Consider the following 14,467-nt stretch of genomic DNA (forward strand, 5'->3'; position numbering starts at 1 on the left):
TGACCTTATACTGCTAGAAGCCATGGCCAGAGTTTGATGGAGTTGTTACCTGTGTGCAGAGAGTCATGCAGCTGTCAATATACTCATGGCATTTTCCCATTTAAAAAATTTTAAAACTTTGTTTTGCCCCCATACTAATTAGATAGTGAGGACATTGGCCTTTTCTTTTCTTTCTTTCTTTCTTCTTTTTTTTTTTTTTTTGAGACGGAGTCTCGCTTTGTTGCCCGGGCTGGAGTGCAATGGCACAATCTTGGCTCACTGCAACCTCTGCCTCCCGGTTTCAAGCGATTCTTCTGCCTCAGCCTCCCGAGTAACTGGGAGCACAGGCGTGCGCCACCACTCCCAGCTAATTTTTGTATTTTTAGTAGAGACGGGATTTCACCAGGTTGGCCAGGCTGTTCTCGAACTCCTGACCTTGTGATCTGCCTGCCTCGGCCTCCCAAAGTGCTGGGATTACAGGCATGAGCCACCATGCCTGGCCAACGTTGGCCTTTTCAAATCATGTATGTTGCAAATATTTTTATCAGCGTTGTTTTTTTCTTAAATTTGGTTTCAGTATTTTCAGATGTACATAGGATTAAACTTTTAATTGGCTAAATCTATCAGTCTAGTTTTCTTTCATTATTTGCTTCATGCTTAGAAGGATCTGTGACATCACAAGCTTTTAAAAATCTACATTGTTTATATGTCTTTCCTGATTTTATTTCTCTCCAACTAGTTTTCCTTCGCTTTGGAGGGTATTGTAATAGAGGGCTCTTACTTTATTTTCTTCCAAATGGTGAACCAGTAGTTCCCATATTATTTATTATGTAATCTGTCTTTTTCCTTCTCATTTGACTTGCTGCCTTGATTGGATTCTTACTTTTTACTTACTTGTGGGCCTTTTTGTGGATTTTTCTTCTCTGATTTATTATTCCTGAGCCAGACTTAATTGTTTAATTCTTGTAGCTTTAAAATAAATTTTAACATCTGTTAAGGTAAGAACCCTACCATTACTCTTCATTTCCAAAATGTCCTTGGCTAATCTCACCCATTTTTTTTTTTTTTTTCTGCCAGGGAAACTTGAATTATTTTGTCATTATCTCCCACCCTCTTAACAACAAAGACCTCGGTGACTTTCATTAGAATTGCATCAATTTATAGCTGTCTTTGTGAAAAATGGACATTTTTACACTACTGAATCATTGAATCTTCTTGTTCAGAAGTATGATATGTTATTCAAAGCTTCTTTTTGTCTTTGCTAATTTTTTTTTTTTTTTTTTTTTTTTTTTTTTTTGAGACGGAGTCTTGCTCTGTCGCCCAGGCTGGAGTGCAGTGGCGCAATCTCGGCTCACTGCAAGCTCCGCCTCCCGGGTTCACGCCATTCTCCTGCCTCAGCCTCTCGAATAGCTGGGACTACAGGCGCCCGCCCCTGCGCCTGGCTAATTTTTTCTATTTTTAGTAGAGACGGGGTTTCACCATGGTCTCGATCTCCTGACCTTGTGACCGCCCACCTCGGCCTCCGAAAGTGCTGGGATTACAGGCGTGAGCCACCACGCCCGGCCTGTCTTTGCTAATTTTTTAAAACACCTTTAAAGGTGCTGACCACCTAATCCCAAACTTTTTCAATAACTTTTATCTATATACCCATATGCTTCTACTTTTTGGACCTTGGTAAAATTTATTTTCTTTAAATGCTATTTTTCTTTGAGATAGGATCTCACTCTGTTGCCCAGGCTGGAGTGCAGTGGCACAATCTCAGCTCACTGTAACCCCTGTCTGGGCTCAAGTGATCCTCTCACCTCAGCCTCCCAAGTAGCTGGAACTGCAGGCATGCACCACCATCACACTCAACTATTTTTTGTGTTTTTTGTAGAGACAGGATTTCACCATGTTGCCCAGCTGGTCTTGAACTCCTGAGCTCAAGCCAACCACCTACCTTGGCCTCCCAAAGTGCTGGGATTATAGGTGTGAGCCACCACGCCTAGCTATACATTTCTTTTTTAGTTAAATTTTAGGTTTAATGTTCGTTGTTGCTATTGTGAATGAGATTGTACCCATTATTTTTAAACCTATTGCACTTGCTAGTTATATATTTGGATCCACAGCCTGTGGTTGAGACCCTCAGTGAACCTGAGAGTCTGGCCAGATGGCCTAGTGATCCACCATGAGTGTTATTATTCTCCTTGTTTAATTTTCCCATGAGTTGTAAATTTTTTAGCAGATTTTCCTGAGTTTTTATTATTAATTAATTAATTAATTTGTTTGAGATGGAGTTTCGCTCTTGTCGCCCAGGCTGGAGTGCAGTGGTGCAATCTCGGCTCGCTGCAACCTCTACCTCTCAGGTTCAAGTGATTCTCCTGCCTCAGCCTCTCAAGTAGCTGGGATTGCAGGCACCCACCACCACGCCCAGTTAATTTTTGTATCTTTAGTAGAGATGGGCTTTCACATATTGGTCAGGCTGGTCTTGAACTCCAGACCCCAAGTGATCCACCCACCTTGGCCTCCCAAAGTACTGGGATTACAGGCATAAGCCACTGTGCCTGGCCTCTTGTGAGTTTTGTTTTGTTTTGTTTTGTTTTTTGAGACGGAGTCTCGCTCTGTCGCCCAGGCTGGAGTGCAGTGGCCGGATCTCAGCTCACTGCAAGCTCTGCCTCCCGGGTTTATGCCATTCTCTTGCCTCAGCCTCCCGAGTAGCTGGGACTATAGGTGCCCGCCACCTCGCCCGGCTAGTTTTTTGTATTTTTTAGTAGAGACGGGGTTTCACCGTGTTAGCCAGGATGGTCTCGATCTCCTGACCTCGTGATCTGCCCATCTCGGCCTCCCAAAGTGCTGGGATTACAGGCTTGAGCCACCGCGCCCGGCCTCTTGTGAGTTTTTTAAATGGAGTATAATGTGGAAAACAGTATTTGGAAACAGTATTTACCCTCCACACATTTTATTTTTTTTAAATTTCAAACATGAAGAAAAGTTGAAAGAAAAAATAAAATGAATACTCACATATTCTCTGTTTAAATTCACCAATATTAACATTTTAACACATTTGCCTTCTCTCTCGGGCAAATGTGGTAAAATGTTAATAATTAGTGAATTTAAATGGAGAATATTTATATACTCACACTCATATACACTTTGTTGTTGCTATTGTTTTACTAAACAATTTTAATGGAAGTCATGGATGATGATACTCTAACCCAGGGGTTGGCAAACTATTTTCTGTAAAGGCCCAGATAGTAAATATTTTAGGCTTTGGGAGCCAGCTGTCTCTGTCACACAACTACTCAACTCTGCTGTTGTAGCACAATAGCAGCTACCGACAATATAGAAACAAAAGGATGTGGGCTGGGCACGGTGGCTCACACCTGTAATCCCAGCACTTTGGGAGGCTGAAGCGGGTGGATCACTTGAGGTCAGGAGCTGACATGGTGAAACTACTAAAAATACAAAATAGTAAAAATACAAAAATTAGCCAGGCCTGTAATCCCAGCTACTCATGAGGCTGAGGCAGGAGAATCGCTTGAACCCGAGAGGCAGAGGTTGCAGTGAGTGGAGACTGAGCCACTGCACTCCAGCCCTGGGAGCCTTAGTTTGCAGATTCCTGATCAAAACCTAAGAAGTTCAGCATGCGTCTCCTATGAAGAAGGACATTTCCCTCCACAGCCACAAAAGTCATTATCACACCTATTGAAATGAACAATAACTCCATGATAGTATTTCAAATCCAACCCACAGTGGAGAGATACTTAGTTTATGTTGCTGGGTTTTGCATATGATTATTTAAGTCTGCTGGGGAAGAAAAGCAATTATTTTTATCTCTTTCCTAACCATGAGAGCACCTGCTCTAATTTCTGGCCTTCCTCTTCCCCAGATGGGGGCTGAGCTCCAAATACTGGAAGAGTGGCTCTGTGGAGCTGGAGTCCTGGGGCTCAGCTCACGAGGAGATCATGAAGGGATTAAGGTATGCGTGGAGGTTTTCTGCTCAGTGGTCTCCTTGAGAACCTCAGTGACAGAGTGGGTGAGAAATTGTGGGATGTTCTATGCTGGGGCTCACGAAGGATCACTAGGGCCATCTGGCCAGACTCTCAGGTTCACTGAGGGTCTCAGCCACAGGCTGTGGATGTTATTGCCAAGGAAGGTTATGACTATTATGTGTTTGTTTTGGTTCAAATATTAATTTGCTAAATGTGAATGTTTAAACTTTATTAGAAATAGTGATCCTGATTTGGTATGTCTTCATTTTGAAGAGCCTCAGAAATGCCTTGGAGAAGCTCATTAGGGCAGTGTTAACAACATTAGAACAAGCACTGTGCAGTTGAATGGTCCAGGTTCATGAGCGGAGGTATTTTCTGTTCGCTCTGGCTGTAAGTGCACTGCCCTTTTGCTGTGTGGAACTCTTCATCACAGGAAATAGTTAAGCCTAGGCTGAAACATGATCTGAAAGGTTTCTGTGGTAGGTTAAACGGGATTTGTGGCAAATTGTTTGCCCCTCCTCCCTTTGAGAGGTGGGATCTAGTCCCCCTCCCCTTTTGGCTGCGCCAGCCTTATGACTAGCTGTGATGTGTAGAATGCAGTAGTAATGACTGATACAACTTTTTTATTTTTTAATCCGAGATGGAGTCTCACTCTGTTGCCCAGGCTGGAGTGCAGTGGCATGATCTTGGCTCACTGAAACCTCTGCCTCCTGGGTTCAAGTGATTCTCCTGCTTCAGCCTCCCAGGTAGCTGTGATTACAGGTGCACACCCACACAACAGCTATTTTTTGTATTTTTAGTAGAGACAGGTTTCACCATGTTAGCCAAGTTGGTCTCAAACTCCTGACCTCAAGTGATCTGCCTGCCTCAGCCTCCCAAAGAGTTGGGATTACAGGCATGAGCCACTGCGCCCGGACTGATATAACTTTTGAGGAGACTATAAGAGAGCTGCAGTTTCTACTTTTCCCTCTCTTGTGATGCTCACTTTTGGAAGCTGTCCTATAAGAATCCCTACTACCCTAGACTACATAATGTAGGGAAACCCAAGCTAGCCACGCAGAGAAGAAGAGACTACATGGAGGGGCACTGATGCACCAGACACATGAGCGAAGCCTTGGTTCTGCCAGCCCATTCCAGTGAATGACCCCAACCAAGTAATTGACCTCAACTGATACCACATGGTGCAGAAGAGCCATCCAACCAAGCCCTTCCTGAATTATTAACCTGCAGAATCATACACAAATAAATGGTAGTTGTTTTAGACCACTGAATTTTCTTTTTTTTGAGACGGAGTTTCACTCTGTCACCCAGGCTGGAGTGCAGTGGTGCAATCTTGGCTCACTGCAAGCTCCACCTCCCGGGTTCATGCCATTCTCTTGCCTCAGCCTCTCGAGTAGCTGGGACTACAGGTGCCCGCCACCATGCCCGGCTAATTTTTTTTTTTTTTTTTTTGAGACTGAGTCTTGGTCTGTTGCCCAGGCTGGAGTGCAGTGGTGCCATCTCCGCTCACTGCAGACACTCCACCTCCCAGGTTCACGCCATTCTCCTGCCTCAGCCTCCTGAGTAGCTGGGACTACAGGCACCTGCCACCATGCCCGGCTAATTTTTTGTATTTTTAGTAGAGACGGGATTTCACCGTGTTAGCCAGGATAGTCTTGATCTCCTGACCTCATGATCTGTCCACCTCAGCCTCCCAAAGTGCTGAGATTACAGGTGTGAGCCACCATGCCCGGCCTTAGACCACTGAATTTTCTGGTAATTTGTTATTCAGCAGTAGACAACCAAAAACAGCTTCACCAAGGGATTTATGCATGGGTTAGAGATTGGTTTAGATAACCAACCTTCCTTTCCTCCTTCCTTCCTTCCTTTTTTTTTTTTTTTCCACATAGGGTCCGGCTCTGTCACCCTGGCCAGAGTGCAGTGACGCAATCTCAGCTCACTGCAACCTCCGTCTCTTGGACTCAAGCCATCCTCCCACTTCAGCCTCCCAAGTAGCTGGGACTACAGGCATGCACCACCATGCCTGGCTAATTTTTGTAATTTTTGTAGCGATGGGGTTTCACCATGTTGCCCAGGCTCATCTGGAATTTCTGAGCTCAAGCAATCCACCCATCTCAACTTCCCAAAGTGAGATTTTTATTGTGTCTTTCAACAGTAAGGTTCTAACATTCTGAGTTTTGCTTGTAGGAATGTACCAACAACCTTCATTTAATACTTTCTTTTTTCCTGAGAATGTAAGGGGAGGCTGTTTGTTGTGGGGGAAGAGGGGAGAAATAAACTACCGGCTCTCAAAAGCTTACAGGGTGCCAGGGGAGAGAGAGACAACTCCATGAGCAACGCTTAGTCCCAACCACCCCCCCGGGGAGTATAATGGAGGGCAAAGGAGTAACTTTAGAGGTCTGGGCATGAGCAAGCACAAGAGACAGAAAGGAGAGCTGTAGAATGATGAATGGTCTGCTGGAGGGAGAGAGAAAAATTTCATGATGGATGGAGCCAGACATAAGCCTGGAAAGGAAGTAGGGTGTGGAGCTCTTAACTGCTACATTAAGGGGGTGGACTTTACTCTGTGGGCAAAGCAGTATCTTGATACAGAGAAGGGTGTGGTCAGATCAAGTTTTAGGAGCACAACTGATGGCAATGATGTGATTCAAGTGATGAGTTTTCAGGCAAGGAGACTAGTTAGGAGATTTTTGCAATGGTCAAGGCCAATGAGCGAGGGTCTGGACAAAATCTATGACAATGAGGAAGGAGAGAAGGGGATGGATATAGCAAAATGGTGGTGGTGAAATCAATAGGGCTTGGCATCAATTAGATGTTGGGGCGAGGGAAAGCAAAATGCAAAGGCATCCAAGTCCCAGGCTGGGAGATGGGGAGATGGCAGTATCCTCCCACCATGGGGAGCTGGGGAGGGTGTGCAGGTTTGCAGGAAGGAGAAAGTGCTTAGACTGGCTCCACTGAGGGATTTTTACCCCACAGAGAAGGGAGATAGGTGGAGGCTTGAGGAGAGCTGACAGCTTGGGTGAGAAGCTGGGTGATGGAGAGAGATGGGCTGGGCTCAGTTTCGGCAGCTCATGTTGAGGATGTAGGCAGGTTCTGCTAATTCTCCAGGTCATGGAAAAGGTAATAATGACAACTGCATTCGAAAATGGAAAAAAAAAATTCCGGAATTTTTGTATTGGGTTACAGAGGGAACTCTGAAGATGGAGACAGCTGGAAACCAGTTTTTAAAAACCATTCTGCTGTGGCTGGTGCCATTTGAATGTAATTTACGTGCATATAAATGTGTTCCTTTAGAAAAAAGGAGATCCTGAGGCCAGATAAAATTTGCATTTCTTTCCCCCATGCTTTCTTAACTCCTAAAATTGCTTCTGGACATTTCTCCTCTGTTCAAGACCACAGAACACGGCTCAATAAACATCCTGTGCTCTCCTTCCACCCAGGGTCCTGTGACCTTCCTTCTCTGCTTTTAATCTCCCTCCCTCCTCCCACGCCTACCTCTTCCCGGTTTTACTCTTAAGGAACAGACGTGGTTGATACTGTTCAGTTGTATATATTTTTTTTCCATTTTCTATTCAAGGCCACTCTCTTTTTTTTTTTTTCTCCTTTAAGTTTGGAGTTCATTTTGGCCACTTAATGAACTCCTATACAACTTTAAAATCGATTACTGCTTTATTTCCAATAAGATTAGAAGTGGTGGGAAAATTTTCTACTTCTCAATTTTCTCTTGAAAAGTTTAGACTTTACCAAAACTTCTCTAGGCAAGGCTGACGCCGACAAAACAACATGATGTGGTGTACCCAGTCCCTCCTGGGGATCATCACAAACCCTGTCTTCTCTTTACTTGATTGATAACTCATGCACTTGTCTGGTCAGCATTTATGGAGCACCTGATATCTGCTGTGTCCTGTGCTGTGAGCTGGCAATGGAGGAATGAACAGCATAGGCTTCGTTCTGCCTATGATAACACTGTGGTGTTATTGGGGCCAGACTAACAACAAAATGAGGATGCCTTTATCACCTGAAAAATGATGAGGTTCATAAATTTGGAAAGGGGAGCTTTACTTCTCATAAAGGGTTGCAGCCTGCAGGTGGCTATTCGGAGAGGCTGGGAAGCGCAGCTTCTGGTCAGAAGCTGGTAGCAGGCACTCTGAGGCAGGGAAGAATGAGACAGGAGTTTATGCTGACCAGGTTAGCTGAGTCTACATATTACAATTAGGCCCTATACATCGAAAGGCAAAGCAGAGGGCATGAAGGCCCTCAGGATGCATCCTCTGTAGACTGGCCAGAACCACTCTGTGGTTGGTGGTCTCTTACCAGGAAGGAAGGCTGGTCAGTTGTTGTGTCAAAACCATGAAAAGGGAGGGGCAGCATCAGGCTGTTGGTTGATATCAGTCTTTCAAAAGGGCTGGTTTCTGTTTAATCCTTAGGGAAGAAAGCCTAATGGGTGGTTACAGAGGCAAGTCTGACCTCCTCTCCCATCATGGCTGTGAACTCAGTTTTTAAAGTTTCTCAGGGGTCCCCTTGGCCAAGAAAAGGTCTGTTCAGTTGCTTTAGGGGGCTTAGGATTTTTAAATTTTTTTTCATCTTCCAGAAAAGGCCTTTGTCTTGATGACATTTTCCACAGGACTGTGGCAGACCCTGGCCTCTGTGGGTTCCTGTGGTGTGCTGTTACTGATGGGTTATGAGGAGAAGGGAGACTGAATAAGCTGGACAGCTCAGAGGGCTTTGGGCAGCCAGAGCAAGGCGATTAATTCCCAGGCAGAAGGGGAGTGTTTGCATATCTGGCCTTTTGGCTGCTAAACCTCAGAAAAATGGACTTTTCTTTCAGTGGTATCCGATGGGTCAGAGAATTCTGATAGTTGCAACAACAATGAGAATTTTTAGGCAATTTCAGCTTTGAGCGTTATTTTAGCAAGACCACATGTAATGCTGTTTATTTGTAGTTGCAAAATGTTTTCCTTTGTCATCCCCATCCTTGTGAAGAGCTTGCCTTTATCCCAGTAAATGACCAGTCATTTTCCTCTGAGACGGGCGGTTGCTGTAGGCCTATGGTTCCCTGGGTGGTGTCCTACTCTCCAGGTGAAGAAGAACTGATTGAATGTGGCCCTACCATTTAACTTGCTGAGTCCTGTTAGTCACAGCCAGTTGAAGCAGGACCACTGCATTGTAATCTGAGGTGGCTAAGGGCCACTTATCCGCCATATACCAGTCATAAACTTTCCCACTGTATGCCAGTCATTTCCTGGGCTCCTATCTCCTTGTTATGGGCTGAGTTATGTCCCCGCTAAAATCCATATGTTGAAGTCCTAACGCCTGGGACCTCAGAATGTAACTATATTTGGAGATAAGGTATGTACACAGGTAATTAAGTTAAAATGAGATCGAGTGGGTTAGACCCTACTCCAATGTGACTGCTGTCCTTACAAAAAAGGGAGATTTGGACACAGACGGGCACACACTCAGAGGGAAGGCTGTGAGTGACACAGCAAGAAGGCAGCCAGCCAGGGAAAAGGTCCTCAGCATGAAGCCAACCCTGCCACAGCTTGACTTTGGATTGTAGCTTCCATGATTGAGGAAACAGAGTTCTGTCGTTTAAGCCCCCTCAATCTATGGTGCTTCGTTATGGCGGCCTGAGCAAATGGATACGTACCTTATCTGCACAAGGCAGTGGCAGCACGCAGATGACGTCCTTCTGGCTCTGACAGGCCTTGACTGTATTTTCCCTGAGACCTGCTTCTGCCTGGAAGACCCCAGCGGGTCAAGGGTGGGTCCTTTGGTATATTTCAATGGATCAACAAGCAGATAAAAAGAGATAACTGTGTATTTTTACTCCGTTGTTTTAAAAATGACAAGATTTTTGTTCCTTCTGACATGACATAGACTGGGGACTTTTCTCCAATTCAATGATTAATTTTTTAATGCTAAAAATAGACAAAATTCTGACTTCCTTATGACCTACTCTCTAAGAGCTGGGAATTAAGGGCTAAAGAAGGTAAGTGACTTCTTCTAATGGTTCACCAAAAACTTTTTCATCTGTTTTTTCCAGGCTACCACCTCCCTCCCTCTGGCCAGAAGAAGAGGGAAAGTTGAAAGGGAAACGTTGGGGTGTTGGGGTATCAGGCAGAGTAAAGGCAGCAGGAGGGAAATGGGGAGATTAAGGAGAGGTCTGAACTCTGAATGGTGGGACCTGCAGCCAGGGTTGCCCCTAGGGTGTACAGAGCTGGCAAATATTTCCCTTTGCAGTCTTTGTTTATATTAAAAATCTGAGTCACATAAAATCAGCCTTTTAGCACTATTTTGGTGACCCAATCTCATGTGATCCTGTGCTAAAAATACTGTGCTGGCCAGCAGGATTCATCTATTTGCTAGGCTACCTTCTGGAACCAGGACCCCCACGCTGGGGCCCAGGATGACTTCATAAATAGGAATTCTGGAGTTCTTTGGGACATCTGCTCAATCCCTTGATAAGGGAGATGATCAGAGAGCACCCTGAAGGAAAGAAACAGGGAGTCAGGCTCATGTAGAATCTATTCTGGGCCTAGGGCACCTTAGCTGGACACCCTGGGGGTCTGACTATTTCTGGCCAGTCCTGAGGGGAGACTTGAGGAGGAAATTTACAGGAAGGTGCTTTAAAGCATGGGTTTCTGGAAGCATGGGGCTTAGGCCAGGAGCCCTGCTTGCTGCGGGCAGTCCTGCCTGCAGCCTGCTCCCCTCCAATTCCTGGAATGCTGCGGATGATACCACCCAGGAAGGACAGAGGAGAAGACACTGAATAATCTCAGAGAAAGGGCCTCTAGATACTTGCATCTGAGAGTCCTGCAACATGGCTGGTTCCTCCTACGATTGCCCTAGAGCAAAGTCCTCCTCTCAATGAAGCCTGGAGCATGCTCTCTGAGTTTCCTATTCAGATATTTACTTCTCTCTTGAATATGAATAGTCAGGGAACATCAGACAGCTGAGGAAAACCTTTCACATGTATGACAGGCACCAAATCAAACAAACTTAACCACACGCGCACACAGAGGAAACAGACCTAAATCAGAGTACGTGGGAAGAAAAAGCTCTAAAATCCTCAGAGAAATGAGTTACTGCATTCATAAAACAAGTGCAAGATGCAATGAAGAGAAAAGAACAACCTAAGAATAAGAATAAGAGCTTGGAAATTACACATGTGATAGCTGAAATAAAAAACTCAGTAGAAGGTTTGGAAGATAAGGTCAATGAAATCAACCAGGAAGTAGAACGAAAAAGACAGCAGATGGAGCTGGACACAGTGGCTCAAGCCTATAATCCCAGCACTTTAGGAGGCTGAGGTGGGCGGATCATCTGAGTTCGGGAGTTTGAGACCAGCCTGGCCAATGTGGTGAAACCCCGTCTCCCTAAAAATACAAAAATTAGCCAGGTGTGGTGGCATGTGCCTATAATTCCAGCTACTCGGGAGGTTAAGGCATGAGAATTGCTTGAACCTGGGAGGTGGAGGTTACAGTGAGCCAAAATTGTGCCACTGCACTCCAGCCTGGGTGACAGTGAGACTCCATCTCAAAAAAAGAAGAAGAAGAAGTAAAAAAAGACAACAGATGGAAAGCAAGAGAGGAAAACGTAAGGCAGTTAGAAGATCAACTCAAGAAGACCATTATTTGACAAATAGGAGCTCTATAAGGAAAAACAAGAAATGAGAAGAGAAGAAATTATCAAAGAAATCCTAAGCAAAGATGAATTAGACTGGAAAGATAAGAAGCTACAGACTGAAAGTACCCCCAAGTGTCCAACACAATCAGTGCAAGAAAATCCACACCAAGGCACATCATATTAAAAAGTTCAGAACATCGGTGTTAAAGAGACCCCAGGGGCTTCCAGAGAGAAAAATAAATGCCTTGTGCAGAAGAATGAGAATCAGAGTGGTAGTTCTGGATGATAGAAGACAAAGAAGTCTTTAAAATTCTGCAGGAAAATTATTTTTAATCAAATTCTGTGCTCAGCTAAATTGGCAGTTACATGTAAATGTGGCATATAGACATTTTCAGACAAGACTCAGAAAGTGTCTCTATGCATTCTTAGCTGAGAAGTGCTAAATGTTGCTGCAAAATGGCGGAGTGTTCAAGAAAGAAGCAGGGGCTCCAACTCAAGGAAGGTTGAGAGGTGTGTCGGTGGTGGGTGGATGGAGAGGAGGCTTAGGTGGTAACCAGTGTAGATGGGAGAAAAAAAGATGGCACCCAGGGTGGCGTGTCCCTTGGAAAAATAACTTTTGTATTGTCTGTTATAAGAAAAAGCACTTGGTTAAACACAGAGAATGACTTACTATATCTGGGAAAAATTTGGGAAAATTCAATATTCAGCTTCGAGATGTATTAACCCAGGAAAAACCAGAAAAAAGGACTGGAAAGAAAAGGCTTCCATACCTAGCATATTTTACTGAATTTAAGTTACCATTACTAGCAAAACATATAATTATTTAAGAGGAAAAAATTGTTGCTTATTAAAAAGCAAGCTGTAACTTGTAAAACACATCCAAATTTCAGAGATGTTACAAAGTTAAAAAAAATGTACTTTTTGGAATTGATGAAAATAGCATGCTATTTGGCTTTGCAGCAAACTATTTTGATGCTGATTATTGATTTAACCACAAATTATGAGGCAAATTTATTGTGAGGCTGAGGAGAGAAAAAGTATGGAGTATGGGTGTTCACCTGTGGGAAATGTAACTGCTAAATATGCATGTGCCAAAAAAGAAAGGCAAGATTTAACATCTAGATTGATAAATTGATAAATCAAGGATTAGCAGCATTAATCAGACATATGGACATAGCCCAACAAAGGAACAGCTAACATAGTTGAAAATGGTGGCCTCCAGCATTGGTTTAAGGTTGGTTGGATTGGGTTCTGGTGAAGTTATTTAGAGACTGCTGATTTTCATTAGCAGCCTGTGGTCCATAATGCACATTTAGCACATACATATTACTTTGATGTAAACAAAGGTAGAAGAAAATACACACAGACACAACCTTTTTAGAGCTCAGGAGTGGGACAGAAATGGGAGATTTAGGGCCCTCAAATCTACTCTCTCTTTAAGATACTTTATCCAGACTTAAGGTTAAGACATAATCATACTCTGCTTCACAGGCTTTCAGGAAGAGACCAGGCACCCCTCACTGTGTCCTTCCTCCCTCTTCCTCCAAAATGAAAGTACACCTAAGGATGGCACGGAGTCCTCTTTTTCTTTCTTTCTTTTTTCTTTCTTTTTTTTTTTTACAAGATGGAGTCTCGCACTGTCACCCAGGCTGGAGTGCAATGGTGCGATCTCAGCTCACTGCAACCTCCACCTCTCGGGTTCAAGCAATTCTCCTGCCTCAGCCTCCTGAGTGGCTCAGATTGCAGGTGCACGCCACCATGCCCGGCTAATTTTTGTATTTTTGTATTTTTTGTATTTTTGTATTTCTTAGTAGAGACGGGATTTCACCATGTTGGCCAGCTGGTCTCAAACTCCTGACCTCAGGTGATCCGCCCGCCTTGGCCTCCCAAAGAGCTGGGGTTACAGGCGTGAGCCCCCGCACCCAGCCAGGCTGGCACAGAGTCCTCTTACCTCTGCAGTAAGATGTGGAGTTAACACATTGTTCCACATTTCTTTCTTTGCTTTCATTCCTTCTTTCCTTCTTCCTTCCTTCCTTCCTTCTTTTCCGTCCTTTCTGTCCTTTCCGTCCTTTCCTTCCTTCCTTCCTTCCCAGGCTGGAGTGCAGTGGCACCATTTCGGCTCACTGCAACCTCTGCCTCCTGGGTTCAAGCCATTCTTGTGCTTCCTGAGTTAACTGGGTCTTGTTTTTTTGTTTGTTTTTTGTTTGTTTGTTTTTTTGAGACAGAATTTTGCTCTCGTTGCCCAGGCTGGAGTTCAATGGCACGATCTCAGCTCACTGCAACCTCCTCCTCCCGGGTTCAAGTGATTCTCCTACCTCAGCCTCCCTAGTAGCTGGAATTACAAGCAAGCGCCACTACGCCTGGCTAATTTTGTATTTTTAGTAGAGATGGGGTTTCTCCATGTTGGTCAGGCTGGTCTTGAACTCCTGACCTCAGGTGATCCGCCCGCCTCGGCCTCCCAAAGTCCTGGGATTACAGGTGTGAGCCACTGTGCTCAGCCTTTTTTTTTTCTTTTTTAACTTTTATTTTAGATTCCAGAGGTGCATGTGCAGGTTTGTTACAACGGTATGTTGTGTGATGCTGAAGTATGGGTTATGATTGAACCCATGACCCAGGTAGTGAGCATAGTACCCAATAGGCACTTTTTCAGTCATTCCCCTTCTCCCTCTCTCCCACTTACAGTAATACCCAGTGTCTGTCATTCCCATCTTTATGTCCATGAGTACCCAGTGTTTAGCTTCCACTTATAAGTGAGAACATGCAGTGTTTGGTTTTCTGTTTCTGTGTTCTTTCACTTACTGTAACGGCCTCCAGATGCATCTATGTTACTGCAGAGGACGTGACTTCATTCTGTTTTATGGCTGTGTAGTATTCTGTGGCATTCCACC

At 44.4% G+C, this 14,467-nt stretch overlaps 1 protein-coding gene across 2 annotated transcripts in view; it reads left to right on the top strand.

Annotated features, from left to right (window-relative positions):
- The window catches only part of LOC105465935 (SH2 domain containing 4B), a 112,708-nt gene that overhangs the window by 37,671 nt on the left and 60,570 nt on the right, over positions 1–14,467 (top strand). The window lies entirely within an intron of this gene.

Source organism: Macaca nemestrina, chromosome 9 (genome assembly GCF_043159975.1).
Source record: "Macaca nemestrina isolate mMacNem1 chromosome 9, mMacNem.hap1, whole genome shotgun sequence".
NCBI classification, from domain to species: Eukaryota; Metazoa; Chordata; class Mammalia; order Primates; family Cercopithecidae; genus Macaca; species Macaca nemestrina.